This window comes from Lepisma saccharinum, unplaced genomic scaffold (genome assembly GCF_977018435.1).
Source record: "Lepisma saccharinum unplaced genomic scaffold, izLepSacc3.1 HAP1_SCAFFOLD_115, whole genome shotgun sequence".
NCBI lineage: Eukaryota > Metazoa > Arthropoda > Insecta > Zygentoma > Lepismatidae > Lepisma > Lepisma saccharinum.
This window is the reverse complement of record NW_028142936.1, coordinates 870,858-889,731: the sequence shown is the minus strand read 5'-3', so window position 1 is coordinate 889,731 and position 18,874 is coordinate 870,858.

Below are 18,874 nucleotides of genomic sequence, written 5' to 3'. Positions count from 1 at the left end.
CAAATTATCGCCGCAAATTTAATAAAACTATGTTTGGTGGGAAGGTGGGATCAACAGCAAGTTTCACTAAATTTCGAATAGTAACTTGCATTCTCTGACATTCAAAATGAATCGTTTTGCTTCAGGAACGGGCGACCGAAACCGGGGGCACAATAATCTTTCATTGACGCCATGTTTTTGATTTTTCGTTTATTGCCGCTCACTGCTCAATGCTTTGTTAATCAACTACGCATTTATTCTTTGTGATAATTTTACAAAATAATCTGTTTCCTTGTGTGTCGTACGATATTGCAAATTGGATATATTTGTTAAGAGACTATTTTCGTATGTCTCAAGACATTTGGCCGAAATTCATTCGCAAGCAAACAAAGAATAGACTAATTCTAAGTATACATGTCGGCTTTCAAGATCTTTATTACAATTGCAGGCTCAAAATATCTCTACCACTTGTACTGATAACACATTATTTGTTTTCCACACACATCCTGTGAACATGTTAGTCCTGTTTCAAAAGTATAAACATTCATTACCACTACGATTTCAAAATATCGCCGGAAATTTAGTAAAGCTATGTCTGGTGGGAAGGTGGGATCAACAGCAAGTATCATTAAATCCGGAATTGTAACTAGTGTGCTTTAAAATTCAAAATAAGGCGTTTTAGTGTTGAAAAGGGTGACATTGGCCGGGGCGCAATGTTGATTTATTCGCGCCTTGTTTTTGATTTTTCGGTTAATGTCACTAACTGCTAAACGTTCTATTGTTTAATTGTAAATCTCTAATCAAAAATGACCATCATTTTGTTACTTTTCAAGAATTTCTTCATATTTCAATGTTCTGTCACACTGCGTAAGTGTTAGCATTGTCAAGAATGAATTTCATTGCAAGAACTACGATAGCATAACATTTGTCGCAAATTTCTGCATGTTTAATTACCACTTATAACGGTAACACTTGATTGGTTGTGCGTATGCATCATTTACACATGTTAGTCATATCTACACATGACTATGCATATGTTTTGACATTTTGATTTGCATTGTATGGACGTGCATTCAGATAAAGTTTTTCTGGTGTAAAGGAGAGATCAACACCAAGTTTCACTAAATTTCGAATAGTAACTTGCATTCTCTGACATTCAAAATGAATCGTTTTGCTTTTAGAACGGGCGACCGAAACCGGGGGCACAATAATCTTTCATAGACGCCATGTTTTTGATTTTTGGTTTATTGCCGCTAACTGGTCAATGCATAACTAATCAACTACATATTTATTCTTTGTGATAAGTTTACATAATAATCAGTTTCCTTGTGTGTTCTACTACAATGCAAATTGGATATATTTGTTAAGAGACTATGTTCGTTTGTCTCAAAACATTTCGCCGAGAGTTCCTTGCCCAACTAAACCATTAACATGGAGGTGAGTCATGTTTACTGCAAGATACTTCCAATCAATGAATTTGTGAAGAATACCATCAATTCTATAAAGTGTTCTGGGAATTTCGTAGCAAAATTATTTCTTCGGTCATTTGAAAATGCATTGCGAACCTTTCTTTCAATATTCAGAAATAATATGGCAAGAAATTATTCACCGCGTTTGTGACCGTACAATATTGCGCGGTCGGAATAATGAGTGAGATTGGAAGATATAGTTTTCACTAAGTTTCACGGCAAATAAATCAGTTTACGAAAAAAAAGGTCCGATTGACATGAAATTCTACCGTAGAACACGAAAACGTAGAAGGTTAATGCACAAGTTGTACCTCAAGAAATGTAATTCAAATTGAATATATATACATTAATTTGTTTACATGCGTGTGTGTGTGTGTGTGTGTGTATGTGTTTATTAAATACACCATCCCATCATGCGGTTTCATTTATGACTGCATTATTTTCATGACTATCGACATTCGTTTAAGAAAACTGAAATATTGTAACAAAGGTTTGGATGCTATCTTGAATACCATATTCCATGGAAAACATTTTCAAGAATATTTTTAGATGTGGGCATCAAGTTTGATTTGCACGGAGTCGAACATCGACTTAGAAGATTTAAGAAAATGATCAGTAATGTAGGCCGCTGGGTTAAACTTTTCAACATCAAGAATGAACTAATTGAACAATTAGGCTACAATGAAGTTGATAATTTATAATTATTTACCATGCCATAGATTTACTCATGCATGAATACTTGAGATGTTGGTAGGATACGTCTTTGTTTTGAATATGAACACATTTGTTTCAATATGAGCTTGTAACAATGAAGGAAGAATGCCAGTTAACTCCTAGGACAGGAAATTTGTGCTCCTCTGTTTCTGCCTTGCGGTTCAGACAAGAACAGAACACTCAGACACTTTGGATGAGAATGTGAAATGAAGACTTCCACACTTGTCTCTAGTTGCTGTCCCAGATGAATATTACTAATGTCTTTGACGTATCCAAAGGTAATATTTCTTTCAGAGTTGTTCACTATAAATAATGTTTAATCAATATGTGAAAAGCCGGTTCTGAAATATGAGAGATCTTTGAGTGAAGAAATGAATTATCTTTTGTGATGGAAATTCATTCGCAAGCAAACAAAGAATAGACTAATTCTAAGTATACGTGTCGGCCTTCAAAATCCTTATTACAATTGCAGGCTCAAAATCTCTCTACCTCTTGTACTGATAACACATTATTTGTTTTGCACACACATCCTGTGAACATGTTAGTCCTGTTTTCAAAAGTATAAACATTCATTACCACTACGATTTCAAAATATCGCCGCAAATTTAGTAAAGCTATGTCTGGTGGGAAGGTGGGATCAACAGCAAGTATTATTAAATCCGGAATTGTAACTGCTGTGCTTTAAAATTGAAAATAAGGCGTTTTAGTGTTGAAAAGGGTGACATTGGCCGGGGCGCAATGTTCTTTTATTCGCGCCTTGTTTTTGATTTTTCGGTTAATGTCACTAACTGCTAAACGTTCTATTGTTTAATTGTAAATCTCTAATCAAAAGTGACCATCATGCTGTTACTTTTCAAGAATTTCTTCATATTTCAATGTTCTGTCACACTGCGTAAGTGTTAGCATTGTCGAGAATGAATTTCATTGCAAGAACTACGATAGCATAACAATTGTCGCAAATTTCTGCATGTTTAATTACAACTTATAACGATAACACTTGATTGGTTGTGCGTATGCATCATTTATACATGTTAGTCATATCTACACATGACTATGCATATGTTTTGACATTTTCATTTGCAATTTATAGACGTGCATTCAGATAATTTTTTTCTGGTGTAAATGAGAGATGAACACCAAGTTTCACTAAATTTCGAATGGTAACTTGCATTCTCTGACATTCAAAATGAATCGTTTTGCTTTTGGAACGTGCGACCGAAACCGGGGGCACAATAATCTTTCATTGACGCCATGTTTTTTATTTTTCGTTTATTGCCGCTAACTGCTCAATGCTTTGTTAATCAACTACGTATTTATTATTTGTGATAATTTTACATAATAATCAGTTCCTTGTGTGTCATACTATATTGCAAATTGTATATATTTGTTAGGAGACTATGTTCGTATGTCTCAAAACATTTCGCCGAGAGTTCCTTACCCAACTAAACCATTAACATGGAGGTGAGTCATGTTTACTGCAAGATACTTCCAATCAATGAATGTGTGAAGAATACCATCAATTCTATAAAGTGTTCTGGGAATTTCGTAGCAAAATTATTTCTTCCGGCATTTGAAATGCATTGCGAAGCTTTCTTTCAATATTCAGGAATAATATAGCAAAAAATTATTCACCGCGATTGTGACCGTACAATATTGCGCGGTCGGAATAATGAGTGAGAGTGGAAGATATAGTTTTCACTAAGTTTCACGGCAAATAAATCAGTTTAGGAAAAAAAAATTCCCATTGACATGAAATTCGACCCTAGAACACGAAAACGTAGAAGGTTAATGCACAAGTTGTACCTCAAGAAATGTAATTCAAATTGAATACATATACATTAATTTGTTTACGTGTGTGTGTGTGTATGTGTTTATTACCTACACCATCCCATCATGCGGTTTCATTTATGACTGCATTATTCTCATGACTATCGACATTCGTTTAAGAAAACTGAAATATTGTAATAAAGGTTTGGATGCTATCTTGAAAACCATACTCCATGGAAAACATTTTCAAGAATATTTTTAGATGTGGGAATCAAGATTGATTTGCCCGGAGTCGAACATCGACTTAGAAGATTTAAGAAAATGATCAGTAATGTAGGCCGTTGGGTTAAACTTTTCAACATCAAGAATGAACTAATTGAACAATTAGGCTACAATGAAGTTGATAATTTACAATACTGCCATAGATTTACTCATGCATGAATACTTGAGTTGTTGCTAGGATACGTCTTTGTTTTGAATATGAACACATTTGTTTCAATATGAGCTTGTAACAATGAAGGGAGAATGCCAGTTAACTCCTAGGACAGGAAATTTGTGCTAATCTGTTTCTGCCTTGCGGTTCAGACAAGAACAGAACACTCAGACACTTTGGATGAGAATGTGAATTGAAGACTTCCACACTTGTCTGTAGCTGCTGTCCCAGATGAATATTACTAATGTATTCGACGTATCCAAAGGTAATATTTCTTTCAGAGTTGTCCACTATAAATAATGTTTAATCAATATGTGAAAAGCCGGTTCTGAAATATGAGAGATCTTTGAGTGAAGAAATGAATTATCTTTTGTGATGGAAATTCATTCGCAAGCAAACAAAGAATAGACTAATCCTAAGTATACATGTCGACTTTCAAGATCTTTATTACAATTGCAGGCTCAAAATCTCTCTACCACTTGTACTGATAACACATTATTTGTTTTCCACACACATCCTGTGAACATGTTAGTCCTGTTTCAAAAGTCTAAACATTCATTACCACTACGATTTCAAAATATTTTCGCAAATTTACTAAAGCTATGTCTGGTGGGAAGGTGGGATCAACAGCAAGTATCATTAAATCCGGAATTGTAACTAGTGTGCTTTAAAATTCAAAATAAGGCGTTTTAGTGTTGAGAAGGGTGACATTGGCCGGGGCGCAATGTTCTTTTATTCGCGCCTTGTTTTTGATTTTTCGGTTAATGTCACTAACTGCTAAACGTTCTATTGTTTAATTGTAAATCTCTAATCAAAAATGACCATCATTTTGTTACTTTTCAAGAATTTCTTCATATTTCAATGTTCTGTCACACTGCGTAAGTGTTAGCATTGTCAAGAATGAATTTCATTGCAAGAACTACGATAGCATAACATTTGTCGCAAATTTCTGCATGTTTAATTACCACTTATAACGGTAACACTTGATTGGTTGTGCGTATGCATCATTTACACATGTTAGTCATATCTACACATGACTATGCATATGTTTTGACATTTTGATTTGCATTGTATGGACGTGCATTCAGATAAAGTTTTTCTGGTGTAAAGGAGAGATCAACACCAAGTTTCACTAAATTTCGGATAGTAACTTGCATTCTCTGACATTCAAAATGAATCGTTTTGCTTTTGGAACGGGCGACCGAAACCGGGGGCACAATAATCTTTCATAGACGCCATGTTTTTGATTTTTGGTTTATTGCCGCTAACTGGTCAATGCATAACTAATCAACTACATATTTATTCTTTGTGATAAGTTTACATAATAATCAGTTTCCTTGTGTGTTCTACTACAATGCAAATTGGATATATTTGTTAAGAGACTATGTTCGTTTGTCTCAAAACATTTCGCCGAGAGTTCCTTGCCCAACTAAACCATTAACATGGAGGTGAGTCATGTTTACTGCAAGATACTTCCAATCAATGAATTTGTGAAGAATACCATCAATTCTATAAAGTGTTCTGGGAATTTCGTAGCAAAATTATTTCTTCGGTCATTTGAAAATGCATTGCGAACCTTTCTTTCAATATTCAGAAATAATATGGCAAGAAATTATTCACCGCGTTTGTGACCGTACAATATTGCGCGGTCGGAATAATGAGTGAGATTGGAAGATATAGTTTTCACTAAGTTTCACGGCAAATAAATCAGTTTACGAAAAAAAAGGTGCGATTGACATGAAATTCTACCGTAGAACACGAAAACGTAGAAGGTTAATGCACAAGTTGTACCTCAAGAAATGTAATTCAAATTGAATATATATACATTAATTTGTTTACATGCGTGTGTGTGTGTGTGTGTGTGTATGTGTTTATTAAATACACCATCCCATCATGCGGTTTCATTTATGACTGCATTATTTTCATGACTATCGACATTCGTTTAAGAAAACTGAAATATTGTAACAAAGGTTTGGATGCTATCTTGAATACCATATTCCATGGAAAACATTTTCAAGAATATTTTTAGATGTGGGCATCAAGTTTGATTTGCACGGAGTCGAACATCGACTTAGAAGATTTAAGAAAATGATCAGTAATGTAGGCCGCTGGGTTAAACTTTTCAACATCAAGAATGAACTAATTGAACAATTAGGCTACAATGAAGTTGATAATTTATAATTATTTACCATGCCATAGATTTACTCATGCATGAATACTTGAGATGTTGGTAGGATACGTCTTTGTTTTGAATATGAACACATTTGTTTCAATATGAGCTTGTAACAATGAAGGAAGAATGCCAGTTAACTCCTAGGACAGGAAATTTGTGCTCCTCTGTTTCTGCCTTGCGGTTCAGACAAGAACAGAACACTCAGACACTTTGGATGAGAATGTGAAATGAAGACTTCCACACTTGTCTCTAGTTGCTGTCCCAGATGAATATTACTAATGACTTTGACGTATCCAAAGGTAATATTTCTTTCAGAGTTGTTCACTATAAATAATGTTTAATCAATATGTGAAAAGCCGGTTCTGAAATATGAGAGATCTTTGAGTGAAGAAATGAATTATCTTTTGTGATGGAAATTCATTCGCAAGCAAACAAAGAATAGACTAATTCTAAGTATACGTGTCGGCCTTCAAAATCCTTATTACAATTGCAGGCTCAAAATCTCTCTACCTCTTGTACTGATAACACATTATTTGTTTTGCACACACATCCTGTGAACATGTTAGTCCTGTTTTCAAAAGTATAAACATTCATTACCACTACGATTTCAAAATATCGCCGCAAATTTAGTAAAGCTATGTCTGGCGGGAAGGTGGGATCAACAGCAAGTATTATTAAATCCGGAATTGTAACTGCTGTGCTTTAAAATTGAAAATAAGGCGTTTTAGTGTTGAAAAGGGTGACATTGGCCGGGGCGCAATGTTCTTTTATTCGCGCCTTGTTTTTGATTTTTCGGTTAATGTCACTAACTGCTAAACGTTCTATTGTTTAATTGTAAATCTCTAATCAAAAGTGACCATCATGCTGTTACTTTTCAAGAATTTCTTCATATTTCAATGTTCTGTCACACTGCGTAAGTGTTAGCATTGTCGAGAATGAATTTCATTGCAAGAACTACGATAGCATAACAATTGTCGCAAATTTCTGCATGTTTAATTACAACTTATAACGACAACACTTGATTGGTTGTGCGTATGCATCATTTATACATGTTAGTCATATCTAAACATGACTATGCATATGTTTTGACATTTTCATTTGCAATTTATAGACGTGCATTCAGATAATTTTTTTCTGGTGTAAATGAGAGATGAACACCAAGTTTCACTAAATTTCGAATGGTAACTTGCATTCTCTGACATTCAAAATGAATCGTTTTGCTTTTGGAACGTGCGACCGAAACCGGGGGCACAATAATCTTTCATTGACGCCATGTTTTTTATTTTTCGTTTATTGCCGCTAACTGCTCAATGCTTTGTTAATCAACTACGTATTTATTATTTGTGATAATTTTACATAATAATCAGTTCCTTGTGTGTCATACTATATTGCAAATTGTATATATTTGTTAGGAGACTATGTTCGTATGTCTCAAAACATTTCGCCGAGAGTTCCTTACCCAACTAAACCATTAACATGGAGGTGAGTCATGTTTACTGCAAGATACTTCCAATCAATGAATGTGTGAAGAATACCATCAATTCTATAAAGTGTTCTGGGAATTTCGTAGCAAAATTATTTCTTCCGGCATTTGAAATGCATTGCGAAGCTTTCTTTCAATATTCAGGAATAATATAGCAAAAAATTATTCACCGCGATTGTGACCGTACAATATTGCGCGGTCGGAATAATGAGTGAGAGTGGAAGATATAGTTTTCACTAAGTTTCACGGCAAATAAATCAGTTTAGGAAAAAAAATTCCGATTGACATGAAATTCGACCCTAGAACACGAAAACGTAGAAGGTTAATGCACAAGTTGTACCTCAAGAAATGTAATTCAAATTGAATACATATACATTAATTTGTTTACGTGTGTGTGTGTGTATGTGTTTATTACCTACACCATCCCATCATGCGGTTTCATTTATGACTGCATTATTCTCATGACTATCGACATTCGTTTAAGAAAACTGAAATATTGTAACAAAGGTTTGGATGCTATCTTGAAAACCATACTCCATGGAAAACATTTTCAAGAATATTTTTAGATGTGGGAATCAAGATTGATTTGCCCGGAGTCGAACATCGACTTAGAAGATTTAAGAAAATGATCAGTAATGTAGGCCGTTGGGTTAAACTTTTCAACATCAAGAATGAACTAATTGAACAATTAGGCTACAATGAAGTTGATAATTTACAATACTGCCATAGATTTACTCATGCATGAATACTTGAGTTGTTGCTAGGATACGTCTTTGTTTTGAATATGAACACATTTGTTTCAATATGAGCTTGTAACAATGAAGGGAGAATGCCAGTTAACTCCTAGGACAGGAAATTTGTGCTAATCTGTTTCTGCCTTGCGGTTCAGACAAGAACAGAACACTCAGACACTTTGGATGAGAATGTGAATTGAAGACTTCCACACTTGTCTGTAGCTGCTGTCCCAGATGAATATTACTAATGTATTCGACGTATCCAAAGGTAATATTTCTTTCAGAGTTGTCCACTATAAATAATGTTTAATCAATATGTGAAAAGCCGGTTCTGAAAAATGAGAGATCTTTGAGTGAAGAAATGAATTATCTTTTGTGATGGAAATTCATTCGCAAGCAAACAAAGAATAGACTAATTCTAAGTATACATGTCGGCTTTCAAGATCTTTATTACAATTGCAGGCTCAAAATCTCTCTACCACTTGTACTGATAACACATTATTTTTTTTCCACACACATCCTGTGAACATGTTAGTCCTGTTTCAAAAGTCTAAACATTCATTACCACTACGATTTCAAAATATCGCCGCAAATTTAGTAAAGCTATGTCTGGTGGGAAGGTGGGATCAACAGCAAGTATCATTAAATCCGGAATTGTAACTAGTGTGCTTTAAAATTGAAAATAAGGCGTTTTAGTGTTGTAAAGGGTGACATTGGCCGGGGCGCAATGTTCTTTTATTCGCGCCTTGTTTTTGATTTTTCGGTTAATGTCACTAACTGCTAAACGTTGTATTGTTTAATTTGTAAATCTCTAATGAAAAATGACCATCATTTTTTAGTTTTCAAGATTTTTTCATATTTCATTGTTCTGTCACACTATGTAAGTGTTAACATTGTCGAGAATGAATTTCATTGCAAGAACTACGATAGCATAACATTTGTCGCAAATTTCTACATGTTTAATTACCACTTATAACGATAACACTTGATTGGTTGTGCGTATGCATCATTTATACATGTTAGTCATATCTACCATGACTATGCATATGTTTTGACATTTTGATTTGCATTGTATGGACGTGCATTCAGATAAATTTTCTCTGGTGTAAAGGAGAGATCAACACCAAGTTTCACTAAATTTCGAATGGTAACTTGTATTCTCTGACATTCAAAACGAATCGTTTTGCTTTTGGAACGGGCGACCGAAACCGGGGCAACAATAATCTTTCATTGACGCCATGTTTTTGATTTTTCGTCTATTGCCGCTAACTGCTCAATGCTTTGTTAATCAACTACATATTTATTTTCTGTGATAAGTTTACATAATAATCAGTTTCCTTGTGTGTTCTACTACAATGCAAATTGGATATATTTGTTAAGAGACTATGTTCGTTTGTCTCAAAACATTTGGCCGAGAGTTCCTTGCCCAACTAAACCATCAACATGGAGGTGAGTCTTGTTTACTGCAAGATACTTCCAATCAATGAATTTGTGAAGAATACCATCAATTCTATAAGGTGTTCTGGGAATTTCGTAGCAAAATTATTTCTTCGGACATTTGAAAATGCATTGCGAAGCTTTCTTTCAATATTCAGAAATAATATGGCAAAAAATTATTCACCGCGTTTGTGACCGTACAATATTGCGCGGTCGGAATAATGAGTGAGAGTGGAAGATATAGTTTTCACTAAGTTTCACGGCAAATAAATAAGTTTACGAAAAAAAAAGGTCCGATTGACATGAAATTCTACCGTAGAACACGAAAACGTAGAAGGTTAATGCACAAGTTGTACCTCAAGAAATGTAATTCAAATTGAATATATATACATGAATTTGTTTACGTGCGTGTGCGTGTGTGTGTGTGTATGTGTTTATTACCTACACCATCCCATCATGCGGTTTCATTTATGACTGCATTATTCTCATGACTTTCGACATTCGTTTAAGAAAACTGAAATATTGTAACAAAGGTTTGGATGCTATCTTGGATACCATAATCCATGGAAAACATTTTCAAGAATATTTTTAGATGTGGGCATCAAGTTTGATTTGCACGGAGTCGAACATCGACTTAGAAGATTTAAGAAAATGATCAGTAATGAAGGCCGCTGGGTTAAACTTTTCAACATCAAGAATGAACTAATTGAACAATTAGGCTTCAATGAAGTTGATAATTTATAATTATTTACCATGCCATAGATTTACTCATGCATGAATACTTGAGTTGTTGCTAGGATACGTCTTTGTTTTGAATATGAACACATTTGTTTCAATATGAGCTTGTAACAATGAAGGAAGAATGCCAGTTAACTCCTAGGACAGGAAATTTGTGCTAATCTGTTTCTGCCTTGCGGTTCAGACAAGAACAGAACACTCAGACTCTTTGGATGAGAATGTGAATTGAAGACTTCCACACTTGTCTGTAGCTGCTGTCCCAGATGAATATTACTAATGTATTCGACGTATCCAAAGCTAATATTTCTTTCAGAGTTGTCCACTATAAATAATGTTTAATCAATATGTGAAAAGCCGGTTCTGAAATATGAGAGATCTTTGAGTGAAGAAATGAATTATCTTTTGTGATGGAAATTCATTCGCAAGCAAACAAAGAATAGACTAATTCTAAGTATATATATGTCGGCTTTCAAAATCTTTATTACAATTGCAGGCTCAAAATCTCTCTACCACTTGTACTGATAACACATTATTTTTTTTCCACACACATCCTGTGAACATGTTAGTCCTGTTTCAAAAGTCTAAACATTCATTACCACTACGATTTCAAAATATTTTCGCAAATTTACTAAAGCTATGTCTGGTGGGAAGGTGGGATCAACAGCAAGTATCATTAAATCCGGAATTGTAACTAGTGTGCTTTAAAATTCAAAATAAGGAGTTTTAGTGTTGAAAAGGGTGACATTGGCCGGGGCGCAATGTTCTTTTATTCGCGCCTTGTTTTTGATTTTTCGGTTAATGTCACTAACTGCTAAACGTTTTATTGTTTAATTGTAAATCTCTAATGAAAAATGACCATCATTTTGTTACTTTTCAAGAATTTCTTCATATTTCAATGTTCTGTCACACTATGTAAATGTTAACATTGTCGAGAATGAATTTCATTGCAAGAACTACGATAGCATAACATTTGTCGCAAATTTCTGCATGTTTAATTACAACTTATAACGATAACACTTGACTGGTTGTGCGTCTGCATCATTTATACATGTTAGTCATATCTACACATGACTATGCACATGTTTTGACATATTGATTTGCATTGTATGGACGTGCATTCAGATAAATTTTTTCTGGTGTAAAGGAGAGATCAACACCAAGTTTCACTAACTTTCGAATGGTAACTTGCATTCTCTGACATTCAAAATGAATCGTTTTGCTTTTGGAACGGGCGACCGAAACCGGGGGCACAATAATCTTTCATAGACGCCATGTTTTTGATTTTTGGTTTATTGCCGCTAACTACTCAATGCATTGCTAATAAACTACATATTTATTCTTTGTGATAAGTTTACATAATAATCAGTTTCCTTGTGTGTTCTACTACATTCAAATTGGATATATTTGTTAAGAGACTATGTTCGTTTGTCTCAAAACATTTGGCCGAGAGTTCCTTGCCCAACTAAACCATTAACATGGAGGTGAGTCATGTTTACTGCAAGATACTTCCAATCAATGAATTTGTGAAGAATACCATCAATTCTATAAGGTGTTCTGGGAATTTCGTAGCAAAATTATGTCTTCGGTCATTTGAAAATGCATTGCGAACCTTTCTTTCAATATTCAGAAATAATATGGCAAAAAATTATTCACCGCGTTTGTGACCGTACAATATTGCGCGGTCGGAATAATGAGTGAGAGTGGAAGATATAGATTTCACTAAGTTTCACGGCAAATAAATCAGTTTATGAAAAAAAAAAAAAAAAAAGGTCCGATTGACATGAAATTCTACCGTAGAACACGAAAACGTAGAAGGTTAATGCACAAGTTGTACCTCAAGAAATGTAATTCAAATTGAATATATATACATGAATTTGTTTACGTGCGTGCGCGTGTGTGTGTGTGTATGAGTTTATTACCTACACCATCCCATCATGCGGTTTCATTTATGACTGCATTATTCTCATGACTATCGACATTCGTTTAAGAAAACTGAAATATTGTAACAAAGGTTTGGATGCTATCTTGAATACCATAATCCATGGAAAACATTTTCAAGAATATTTTTAGATGTGGGCATCAAGTTTGATTTGCACGGAGTCGAACATCGACTTAGAAGATTTAAGAAAATGATCAGTAATGTAGGCCGCTGGTTAAACTTTTCAACATCAAGAATGAACTAATTGAACAATTAGGCTACAATGAAGTTGATAATTTATAATTATTTACCATGCCATAGATTTACTCATGCATGAATACTTGAGTTGTTGCTAGGATACGTCTTTGTTTTGAATATGAACACATTTGTTTCAATATGAGCTTGTAACAATGAAGGAAGAATGCCAGTTAACTCCTAGGACAGGAAATTTGTGCTAATCTGTTTCTGCCTTGCGGTTCAGACAAGAACAGAACACTCAGACACTTTGGATGAGAATGTGAATTGAAGACTTCCACACTTGTCTGTAGCTGCTGTCCCAGATGAATATTACTAATGTATTCGACGTAACCAAAGCTAATATTTCTTTCAGAGTTGTCCACTATAAATAATGTTTAATCAATATGTGAAAAGCCGGTTCTGAAATATGAGAGATCTTTGAGTGAAGAAATGAATTATCTTTTGTGATGGAAATTCATTCGCAAGCAAACAAAGAATAGACTAATACTAAGTATACATGTCGGCTTTCAAGATCTTTATTACAATTGCAGGCTCAAAATCTCTCTACCACTTGTACTGATAACACATTATTTGTTTTCCACACACATCCTGTGAACATGTTAGTCCTGTTTCAAAAGTCTAAACATTCATTACCACTACGATTTCAAAATATCGCCGCAAATTTAGTAAAGCTATGTCTGGTGGGAAGGTGGGATCAACAGCAAGTATCATTAAATCCGGAATTGTAACTAGTGTGCTTTAAAATTCAAAATAAGGCGTTTTAGTGTTGAAAAGGGTGACATTGGCCGGGGCGCAATGTTCTTTTATTCGCGCCTTGTTTTTGATTTTTCGGTTAATGTCAGTAACTGCTAAACGTTCTATTGTTTAATTGTAAATCTCTAATCAAAAATGACCATCATTTTTTAGTTTTCAAGATTTTTTCATATTTCAATGTTCTGTCACACTATGTAAGTGTGAACATTGTCGAGAATGAATTTCATTGCAAGAACTACGATAGCGTAACATTTGTCGCAAATTTCTACATGTTTAATTACCACTTATAACGATAACACTTGATTGGTTGTGCGTATGCATCATTTATACATGTTAGTCATATCTACCAAGACTATGCATATGTTTTGACATTTTGATTTGCATTGTATGGACGTGCATTCAGATAAATTTTTTCTGGTGTAAAGGAGAGATCAACACCAAGTTTCACTAAATTTCGAATGGTAACTTGTATTCTCTGACATTCAAAACGAATCGTTTTGCTTTTGGAACGGGCGACCGAAACCGGGGCAACAATAATCTTTCATTGACGCCATGTTTTTGATTTTTCGTCTATTGCCGCTAAATGCTCAATGCTTTGTTAATCAACTTTATATTTATTTTCTGTGATAAGTTTACATTATAATCAGTTTCCTTGTGTGTTCTACTACAATGCAAATTGGATATATTTGTTAAGAGACTATGTTCGTTTGTCTCAAAATATTTGGCCGAGAGTTCCTTGCCCAACTAAACCATTAACATGGAGGTGAGTCTTGTTTACTGCAAGATACTTCCAATCAATGAATTTGTGAAGAATACCATCAATTCTATAAGGTTTTCTGGGAATTTCGTAGGAAAATTATTTCTTCGGACATTTGAAAATGCATTGCGAAGCTTTCTTTCAATATTCAGAAATAATATGGCAAAAAATTATTCACCGCGTTTGTGACCGTACAATATTGCGCGGTCGGAATAATGAGTGAGAGTGGAAGATATAGTTTTCACTAAGTTTCACGGCAAATAAATCAGTTTACGAAAAAAAAAAAAAAAAAGGTCCGATTGACATGAAATTCTACCGTAGAACAAGAAAACGTAGAAGGTTAATGCACAAGTTGTACCTCAAGAAATGTAATTCAAATTGAATATATATACATGAATTTGTTTACGTGCGTGTGCGTGTGTGTGTGTGTATGTGTTTATTACCTACACCATCCCATCATGCGGTTTCATTTATGACTGCATTATTCTCATGACTATCGACATTCGTTTAAGAAAACTGAAATATTGTAACAAAGGTTTGGATGCTATTTTGAATACCATAATCCATGGAAAACATTTTCAAGAATATTTTTAGATGTGGGCATCAAGTTTGATTTGCACGGAGTCGAACATCGACTTAGAAGATTTAAGAAAATGATCAGTAATGTTGGCCGCTGGGTTAAACTTTTCAACATCAAGAATGAACTAATTGAACAATTAGGCTACAATGAAGTTGATAATTTATAATTATTTACCATGCCATAGATTTACTCATGCATGAATACTTGAGATGTTGGTAGGATACGTCTTTGTTTTGAATATGAACACATTTGTTTCAATATGAGCTTGTAACAATGAAGGGAGAATGCCAGTTAACTCCTAGGACAGGAAATTTGTGCTAATCTGTTTCTGCCTTGCGGTTCAGACAAGAACAGAACACTCAGACACTTTGGATGAGAATGTGAATTGAAGACTTCCACACTTGTCTGTAGCTGCTGTCCCAGATGAATATTACTAATGTATTCGACGTATCCAAAGGTAATATTTCTTTCAGAGTTGTCCACTATAAATAATGTTTAATCAATATGTGAAAAGCCGGTTCTGAAAAATGAGAGATCTTTGAGTGAAGAAATGAATTATCTTTTGTGATGGAAATTCATTCGCAAGCAAACAAAGAATAGACTAATTCTAAGTATACATGTCGGCTTTCAAGATCTTTATTACAATTGCAGGCTCAAAATCTCTCTACCACTTGTACTGATAACACATTATTTTTTTTCCACACACATCCTGTGAACATGTTAGTCCTGTTTCAAAAGTCTAAACATTCATTACCACTACGATTTCAAAATATCGCCGCAAATTTAGTAAAGCTATGTCTGGTGGGAAGGTGGGATCAACAGCAAGTATCATTAAATCCGGAATTGTAACTAGTGTGCTTTAAAATTGAAAATAAGGCGTTTTAGTGTTGTAAAGGGTGACATTGGCCGGGGCGCAATGTTCTTTTATTCGCGCCTTGTTTTTGATTTTTCGGTTAATGTCACTAACTGCTAAACGTTGTATTGTTTAATTTGTAAATCTCTAATGAAAAATGACCATCATTTTTTAGTTTTCAAGATTTTTTCATATTTCATTGTTCTGTCACACTATGTAAGTGTTAACATTGTCGAGAATGAATTTCATTGCAAGAACTACGATAGCATAACATTTGTCGCAAATTTCTACATGTTTAATTACCACTTATAACGATAACACTTGATTGGTTGTGCGTATGCATCATTTATACATGTTAGTCATATCTACCATGACTATGCATATGTTTTGACATTTTGATTTGCATTGTATGGACGTGCATTCAGATAAATTTTCTCTGGTGTAAAGGAGAGATCAACACCAAGTTTCACTAAATTTCGAATGGTAACTTGTATTCTCTGACATTCAAAACGAATCGTTTTGCTTTTGGAACGGGCGACCGAAACCGGGGCAACAATAATCTTTCATTGACGCCATGTTTTTGATTTTTCGTCTATTGCCGCTAACTGCTCAATGCTTTGTTAATCAACTACATATTTATTTTCTGTGATAAGTTTACATAATAATCAGTTTCCTTGTGTGTTCTACTACAATGCAAATTGGATATATTTGTTAAGAGACTATGTTCGTTTGTCTCAAAACATTTGGCCGAGAGTTCCTTGCCCAACTAAACCATCAACATGGAGGTGAGTCTTGTTTACTGCAAGATACTTCCAATCAATGAATTTGTGAAGAATACCATCAATTCTATAAGGTGTTCTGGGAATTTCGTAGCAAAATTATTTCTTCGGACATTTGAAAATGCATTGCGAAGCTTTCTTTCAATATTCAGAAATAATATGGCAAAAAATTATTCACCGCGTTTGTGACCGTACAATATTGCGCGGTCGGAATAATGAGTGAGAGTGGAAGATATAGTTTTCACTAAGTTTCACGGCAAATAAATAAGTTTACGAAAAAAAAAGGTCCGATTGACATGAAATTCTACCGTAGAACACGAAAACGTAGAAGGTTAATGCACAAGTTGTACCTCAAGAAATGTAATTCAAATTGAATATATATACATGAATTTGTTTACGTGCGTGTGCGTGTGTGTGTGTGTATGTGTTTATTACCTACACCATCCCATCATGCGGTTTCATTTATGACTGCATTATTCTCATGACTTTCGACATTCGTTTAAGAAAACTGAAATATTGTAACAAAGGTTTGGATGCTATCTTGGATACCATAATCCATGGAAAACATTTTCAAGAATATTTTTAGATGTGGGCATCAAGTTTGATTTGCACGGAGTCGAACATCGACTTAGAAGATTTAAGAAAATGATCAGTAATGAAGGCCGCTGGGTTAAACTTTTCAACATCAAGAATGAACTAATTGAACAATTAGGCTTCAATGAAGTTGATAATTTATAATTATTTACCATGCCATAGATTTACTCATGCATGAATACTTGAGTTGTTGCTAGGATACGTCTTTGTTTTGAATATGAACACATTTGTTTCAATATGAGCTTGTAACAATGAAGGAAGAATGCCAGTTAACTCCTAGGACAGGAAATTTGTGCTAATCTGTTTCTGCCTTGCGGTTCAGACAAGAACAGAACACTCAGACTCTTTGGATGAGAATGTGAATTGAAGACTTCCACACTTGTCTGTAGCTGCTGTCCCAGATGAATATTACTAATGTATTCGACGTATCCAAAGCTAATATTTCTTTCAGAGTTGTCCACTATAAATAATGTTTAATCAATATGTGAAAAGCCGGTTCTGAAATATGAGAGATCTTTGAGTGAAGAAATGAATTATCTTTTGTGATGGAAATTCATTCGCAAGCAAACAAAGAATAGACTAATTCTAAGTATATATATGTCGGCTTTCAAAATCTTTATTACAATTGCAGGCTCAAAATCTCTCTACCACTTGTACTGATAACACATTATTTTTTTTCCACACACATCCTGTGAACATGTTAGTCCTGTTTCAAAAGTCTAAACATTCATTACCACTACGATTTCAAAATATTTTCGCAAATTTACTAAAGCTATGTCTGGTGGGAAGGTGGGATCAACAGCAAGTATCATTAAATCCGGAATTGTAACTAGTGTGCTTTAAAATTCAAAATAAGGAGTTTTAGTGTTGAAAAGGGTGACATTGGCCGGGGCGCAATGTTCTTTTATTCGCGCCTTGTTTTTGATTTTTCGGTTAATGTCACTAACTGCTAAACGTTTTATTGTTTAATTGTAAATCTCTAATGAAAAATGACCATCATTTTGTTACTTTTCAAGAATTTCTTCATATTTCAATGTTCTGTCACACTATGTAAATGTTAACATTGTCGAGAATGAATTTCATTGCAAGAACTACGATAGCATAACATTTGTCGCAAATTTCTGCATGTTTAATTACAACTTATAACGATAACACTTGACTGGTTGTGCGTCTGCATCATTTATACATGTTAGTCATATCTACACATGACTATGCACATGTTTTGACATATTGATTTGCATTGTATGGACGTGCATTCAGATAAATTTTTTCTGGTGTAAAGGAGAGATCAACACCAAGTTTCACTAACTTTCGAATGGTAACTTGCATTCTCTGACATTCAAAATGAATCGTTTTGCTTTTGGAACGGGCGACCGAAACCGGGGGCACAATAATCTTTCATAGACGCCATGTTTTTGATTTTTGGTTTATTGCCGCTAACTACTCAATGCATTG